Here is a 7,326-nt window from a genome sequence, read left to right as displayed (position 1 = left end):
AAGGTAGGCCTTGAAATACATCCACAGGTACACTTCCAATTGACTCACATGATGTCAAGTAGCCTATCAGAATCTTCTAAACCATGACATCACTTTCTGAAATTTTCCAAGATGTTTAAAGGCACAGTCAACTTAGTGTATGTAAACTTCTGATCCACTGGAATTGTGATACAGTGAGTTATAAGTGAAATAATCTGTTTGTAAACAATTGTTGGAAAAATGACTTGTGTCATGCACACAGTAGATGTCCTAACAGACTGTTCTTTTGGGGTACAAGCCTGTTCTTTTGGGGTACTGCTATAGGCCACCAAGTGCCTATAGCAGTGCTAACAGTCAGTATCTGGATAATATGTGTGAAATGCTTGATAATGTGTGTGATGTTAACGGAGGTCTATTTTTTGGGTGACCTGAATATAGACTCGTATTCATCCTACTGTCCGCTCAAGGGAAAGCTTATCACTGTAACCAGTGCCTGTCATCTGGTTCAGGTTATTAATCAACCTACCAGGGTGTTTACAGATACTACAGGAACTACATCATCCATGTGTATTGACTAATGCTGCAGAACTGTTTTATGAAGCTGTATCCACACCCATTGTATACAGTGACCATCATATAGCAGTTATGTCCAGAAAAGCCTAAATTCCAAAGATTAGGCCATAAATAGTGTGTAAGAGATCATACACAATGTTTTGTAGATGTACATTTTTGGGGGAAGTTATGTGTGTAATGAGGAGCATCCAGACAACTGCACTTATGACATTGTTTCTTCCAGTTATTGATAAGCATGTGTGAAGGACGTCACGCTGCTTGCTTGGCGAGTACCACTTTCTCCTGATTTGGCTCACACCGAGGCTCTACTCAGGACCTCTGCTTTGCTATCACATGTGACTTCCCTCCTGAAGTCGTCTTTCCAGTCGCGTCACTCGAAAAGCTAGCTATTCGCAGGTGCAAGTGGGGACACTTCAGGCTGGGGAGTAAGTTTCACACATTCCCATATGCTACATTCCCCCCTCAAACTTACTTAGCTATAGATAGGGGTCATGGCACCACTGTAAAGGACGTCACGCTGCTTGCTTAGCGAGTACCACTCCCTCCTGATTTGGCTCACACCGAGGCTCTACTCAGGACTGCTGCTTTGCTAGCCCCGTGACCGCCTTCCTGAAGCCGCCTTACCAGTCGCGCCATGCAAAAGGCTAGCTATATGCTGCTGCAAGTGGGGACACTTTAGGCTAAGGAGTAAGTTTCACACATCACCTATTAAGAAACTGACTGTTAGAACTTTTAAGGCTCCGTGGATTGATGAGGAACGGAACAACTGTCTGGTTGAGAGAGATGAAGCTAAAGGAGTGGCTAATAAGTCTGGCTCACATCTGATTGGCAAACGTATTGTAAATTGAGAAATGATGTGACTAAACTGAACAAAAAGAAGAAACTCTATTATGAAATTAAGATAAATATGATAAAGTATGATGGAGAAATGCTTTATAGTACTTTAAAAGAAAATGTACAGTATTACACAGAGCCATGGGTGCATCCTTCCATCTTACATAGCGCAAGTGAACAGCAAACCTGGTTTCAAAAAACAAATAAAGCAACACCCCATAGCACAACACCTCTCCCCCATGGGACCTACTTGTTGTATGTACTGTCATGTATGTGTAACTGATAGATACATACACACTACATGTTCATGTTTTTATATGTATGTAAATTGTAAAGCATTTAGTCTGTAATGTCTTTTTCATTATGTGTCGAACCCCAGTTAGACTGTTGGCATCGGCTAATGGGGATCTTAAAAAATAAAATCAATCCAAAATGAAATGATGGGCAGAAAGACTAATTTAACTCCATCTTTCATTGAATCAGAAGGCTCATTCATCACAAAACCTTTTGATGTTGCCAATTATTTTAATGACTATTTCATTGGCAAAGTGGGCAAACTCAGGAATGAAATGCCAACAACAACTGTGAGCCATCATATTCATGCGTAACAGACCTAATGATGATAGAAAGGCATTGCAGTTTTGAATTCTGTAAAGTTGGTGTGGGAAACCAACTGTTATTGACATTTATATTTTCCATGACATTTTAGTCATTCAGCAGACGCTCTTATCCAGAGCCACTTACAGTGTTGACTGCATACATTTTCATACTTTTTTCGTACAACCTAGATGGAAAGCTACTCAGGATGGTAGCGGACTGTATTGCCACTCCTGTTTGTCAAATCTTTAATCTGAGTCTGGAGAAAAGTGTTTGTCCTCAGACCCGGAGGGACGCTAAAGTCATTCCTCCACCCAAGAATGGTAAAGCGCTCATTACTGGTTCTAACAAATCATTCCCTAAGTTCTAGAAATCATCTGAGTCTGGTAATGAATGATGTGGCTGTCGAGCAAGTTGAGGACACTGAACTTTTTGGTGTCACCTTAGACTGTAAACTCTCATGGTCAAGGCATATTGATTGAATTGTTGTAAATATGGGGGGAGGTCTGTGATAAAGAGATGCTCAGCGTTTTTAACACTACAGTTGACCAAACAAGTCCTGCAGGCTCTAGTTTTATCTGATCTTGTCTATTTCCTAGTGATGTGGCCAAGTGTTGCAAAGAAGGACATGGAAAAGCTGCAGCTGGCCCAGAACAGAGCAGCACATTTAGCCTTTCAATGTACATAGAGGGCTATTGTCAACAGCATGAATGAGATTCTCTTTTGGCTCAATGTAGAAATATTATTGTGTTGAAAGTCCCATTTTGTCTTTATAATCAACTTACATACACTGAGTGTATAACACATTAAGGACACCTTCCTAATATTGATTCATTTTCAGAAAACGTTAATGTCCTCAAAGAGGCAATTCATCTTGCAGCAGTCATAAAACATATAACATCTAAAAATGTAAAAGAAATAGCAAAGGATATTTACAAACAAAAAGTGCAGTTTCAGAGTGCAAAGTGCAAAGTGCAATTAGTTGCAGAATTGCTTTCGGAATAAAAGAGAACTTGGCCCTATTTTTTTAAAACTAGAGGTAGTCTGTGTTTTGTATACACAGTGTATAGCTTTGATATATATAGCTCCAGTCTGGGTTGGCGCCCCCCCTTGGGTTGTGCCGTGGCAGAGATCTTTGTGGGCTATACTCGGCCTTGTCTCAGGGTGGTAAGTTGGTGGTGGAAGGTATCCCTCTAGTGGTGTGGGGGCTCTGCTTTGGCAAAGTGGGTGGGGTTATATCCTGCCTGTTTGGCCCTGGCCGGGGGGTATCATCGGATGGGGCCACAGTGTCTCCCGACCCCTACTGTCTCAGCCTCCAGTATTTATGCTGCAGTAGTTTATGTGTCGGGGGGCTAGGGTCAGTTATATCTGGAGTACTTCTCCTGTCTTATCCGGTGTCCTGTGTGAATATAAGTACGCTCTCTATGAATATTTGAACATCTTGGGAATGTTCTGTTATAATCTCCACCCGCCACAGCCAGAAGAGGACTGGCCACGCCTCATAGCCTGGTTTCTCTCTAGGTTTCTTCCTAGGTTCTGGCCTTTCTAGGGAGTTTTTCCTAGCCACCGTGCTTCTACACCTGCATTGCTTGCTGTTTGAGGTTTTAGGTTGGGTTTCTGTACAGAACTTTGAGATATCAGCTGATTTAAGAAGGGCTTTATAAATACATTTGATTTGATTGGATTTGATTTGACAGACATACATACGGGCAATTCCACTGAATGTGGACACCCCTTAAAATGAGTGGATTTGACTATTTTAGCCACACCCGTTGCTGACAGGTTTATACAATTGAGCACACTGCCAAGCAATCTCCATAGACAAATATGGGCAGTAGAATGGCCTTACTGAAGAGCTCAGTGACTTTCAATGTGGCACCGTCATAGGATGCCCTAAGTCAGTTTGTAAAATTTCTGCCCTGCTAGAGCTGCCCCGGACAACTGTAAGTGCTGTGAAGTGGAAACGTCTAGGAGCAACAACGGCTCAGCCGCAAAGTAGTAGGCCACACAAACTCACAGAACGGGACCGGCGAGTGTTAAAGCATGTAGCTTTAGAAGGAATTCAAGGCACACTTAACCAGCATGGCTACCACAACATTCTGCAGCGATACGACATCCCATCTGGTTTGCACTTAGTGGGACTGTAATTTGTTTTCAACAGGATAATGACCCAACACACCTCCAGGCTGTGTAAGGGCTGTTTGACCAAGAAGGAGAGTGATGGAGGGCTGCATCAGATGACCTGGCCTCCACAATCACCCGACCCCAACCCAATTGAGATGGTTTGGGATTAGTTGGACCGCACAGTGAAGGAAAAGCAGCCAACAAGTGCTGAGCATATGTGGGAACTCCTTCAAGACTGTTGGAAAAGCATTCCAGGTGAAGTTGGTTGAGAGAATGCCAAGAGTGTGCAAAGCTATCATCAAGGCAAAGGGTGGCTACTTTGAAGAATCTCAAATGTTTTCACATATTACTGCGCCTGTCTCCATAAATATAAAATATATTTTGATTTGTTTAACACTTTATAGGTTACTACATTATTTCATATGTGTTATTTCATAGTTTTGATGTCTTCTCTATTATTCTACAATGTAGAAAATAGTACAAATAAAGAAAAACCCTGTAACGGTTGTCGTCTTCCTCTTCTGGGGAGGAGTAGGAAATATCGGGCCAAAATGCAGCGTGGTAAGTGTTCGTCATATTTATTACACTGAACACAGGAAACAAATGAACAAGCGAATAAAGAAAAACCGAAACCAGTCCCGAATGGTGAAAAACACTGGGTGGGAAACAGGCTACCTAAGTATGGTTCTCAATCAGAGACAACGATTGACAGCTGCCTCTGATTGGGAACCATACCAGGCCAAACACATAGAAATATAAACACAAGAACAAAACATAGATTGCCCACCCCAACTCACGCCCTGACCAACCTAAAATAGAAACATACAAAAGGAACTAAGGTCCGGACGTGACAAACCCTTCTGGGAACCAGACTGACAGAGTAGAGAGTGGGAGATTTTTTGAACCAGGCCTGAGATCTTCCTTTCCACCCTCAGAAACAAAGTGTCACAATTTACAGGAATGTTTGGTGATTTAGCATGAGATAAATAGAGGAAAATGACATTAACTACACATGGCAGCCAGAAAGTCCATCTCAAGTTCAATTCATTATAGTTCTGGAGAATCTTGACATTTTGACACCCATTGTCCAGTCCTATCCTTCCTTGTCTAATTCTCGACATGAGATGACATGAAATAGCTGCTGCGGATATCCTTTGTCTACCCAGCCTGACTCAGTGGTTGTCTTAGTCTATTCCCAGAGGTAGACTCTGTCCTGGGCTGTGCTTATCTGGGCTTCCCCCCCTCCAGCAGAGTGGGAATGTCAAGAGTTTCAAAACGTTGCTTTGTCTTTTCTTAAGAAGCAATGATAAGTAGAACATAAATTAGAGAAAGGGAGTGAGGGGAAGAGAGAGTGACAAGGCTACGGAAAAGTGTGTCCTGTGTTTGTGTGTGTGTGTGTGCGCACCTAACGAACCAGGCTCTCTGGAGCCCGAATGAAATAACATATTAGGGTTACTATGGCAGTTTTGGGGTGGGGCGATATTTCCAGTTACATATAAAGCTACATGCAGAGTGAGTCGTCTTTTTAAGCCACTCCTCATCTCTCCACCAATTGAGTGCTGGTTTTATTTGGACCCTTTCTGCGAAAAACAGCCCGTTAATCAGGATTAGTAGGGACCCTGCTAGTCCAGCTTGGCCAGGAAAGGGCAGGTCATCACCAGGTTACTAGACCACTGGAGCTGTACTGGGCAAGCTGTGAAAATAACATCCAGACAAAACCAATAGAAAGACAAGTCACTATCCATCTGCTATTGTCCTTTCACCTATGAGGTGTTTAACTCTGCTGAAGGGCAGAATACGGTTTATTGTCCAAGGGGTATTACATTTCAAACAGAGATACAGTAGCTTACGAAACTATTCACCCCCCTTGGCATTTTTCCTATTTTGTTACTTTACAACCTGAAATTAAAATATATTTTTGGGGTGTTTGTATCATTTGATTTACCCAACATGCCTACCACTTTGAAGATGTAAAATATATATTTTTTGTGAAACAAACAAATTCGACAAAAAACAGAACTTGAGCGTGCATAACTATTCACCCCTCCCCCAAAGTCAATACTTTGTAGAGCCACCTTTTGCAGCAAATACAGCTTCAAGTCTCTTGGGGTATGTTTCTATAAGCTTGGCACATCTAGCCACTGGGATTTTTGCCCATTCTCAAGGCAAAACTGCTCCAGCTCCTTCAAGTTGGATGGGTTCCGCTGGTGTACAGCAATCTTTAAGTCATACCACAGATTCTGAATTGGATTGAGGGCTGGGCTTTGACTAGGCCATTCCAAGACATTTAAATGTTTCCCCTTAAACCACTTGTGTTGTTTATCAGTATGCTTAGGGTAATTGTCCTGCTGGAAGATGAACCTGCGTCCCCATCTCAAATCTCTGCAAAACTGAAACAGGTTTTCCTCAAGAATTTCCCTGTATTTAGTGCCATCCATCATTCCTTCAATTCTGACCAGTTTCCCAGTCCCTGCCAATGAAAACCTGCCACCACCATGCTTCACTGTGGGGATGGTGTTTTCGTGGTGATGCTTTGCAGCTCCTTCAGGATTATCTTTGGTCTCTTTGTTGCCTCTCTGATTAATGCCCTCCTTGCCTGGTCCGTGAGTTTTGGTGGGCGGCCCTCTCTTGGCAGGTTTGTTGTGGTGCCATATTCTTTCCATTTTTTAATAATGGATTTAATGGTGCTCCGTGGGATGTTCAAAGTTTCAGATATTCTTTTATAACCCAACCCTGATCTGTACTTCTCCACGACTTTGTCCCTGACCTGTTTGGAGAGCTCCTTAGTCTTCATTGTGCCGCTTGCTTGGTGGTGCGCCTTGCTTAGTGGTGTTGCAGACTCTGGGGCCTTTCATAAGAGGTTTATATATTCTAAGATCATGTGACACTTAGATTGCACACAGGTGAACATTATTTAACTAATTATGTGACTTCTGAAGGTAATTGGTTGCACCAGATCTTATTTAGGGGCTTCATAGCAAAGGGCCTGAATACATATGTATGCACCACTTTTCCCTTTGAATTTTTTTGAATTTTTTTAAACAAGTATTTTTTTTTCACTTCACCAATTTGGACTATGTTGTGGACTACATGAAATCCAAATAAAAATCTATTTAAATTACATGTTGTAATGCAACAAAATAGTAAAAACGCCAAGGGGGATGAATACTTTTCCAAGGCACTGTATTGGTGATGAATTCATGTGCTTTGGGTGAGATG

The sequence above is a fragment of the Oncorhynchus mykiss genome, chromosome 29 (assembly GCF_057628025.1).
Source record: "Oncorhynchus mykiss isolate SJ-2025 chromosome 29, ASM5762802v1, whole genome shotgun sequence".
Lineage (NCBI taxonomy): Eukaryota > Metazoa > Chordata > Actinopteri > Salmoniformes > Salmonidae > Oncorhynchus > Oncorhynchus mykiss.
Note: the sequence above shows the minus strand (reverse complement) of the source record.